The sequence below is a fragment of the Penaeus monodon genome, chromosome 33 (genome assembly GCF_015228065.2).
Source record: "Penaeus monodon isolate SGIC_2016 chromosome 33, NSTDA_Pmon_1, whole genome shotgun sequence".
Classification (NCBI taxonomy): domain Eukaryota; kingdom Metazoa; phylum Arthropoda; class Malacostraca; order Decapoda; family Penaeidae; genus Penaeus; species Penaeus monodon.
In genome coordinates, this window is record NC_051418.1 from 12794504 (window position 1) to 12794743 (window position 240).

Consider the following 240-nt stretch of genomic DNA (forward strand, 5'->3'; position numbering starts at 1 on the left):
AGGGCGTAGGGGCTTTTTAAAGGGATAGATACCTAACTTTAAAAGAACGTTTTACTAAAGAATGAAACTGGTGAGAAATAATTTATAAGGCAAGCTATTCGAAGGGGAGATAGAGCATGAAAAATAATAATAAGTTACTACCAAGAATATATGGAAATTAATTAGAGTTGTGGGAGCAGAAATCAATTAACATATAGAAATAGAAACAAAGTAACGGCAATTAACTGACGTGTAATTATT

At 31.2% G+C, this 240-nt stretch overlaps 1 protein-coding gene across 1 annotated transcript in view; it reads right to left on the reverse strand.

Moving 5' to 3' along the window:
- LOC119594052 overlaps window positions 1-240 on the reverse strand; it is a 2105-nt gene that overhangs the window by 1080 nt on the left and 785 nt on the right. The gene's annotated exons all lie outside the window — the stretch shown is intronic.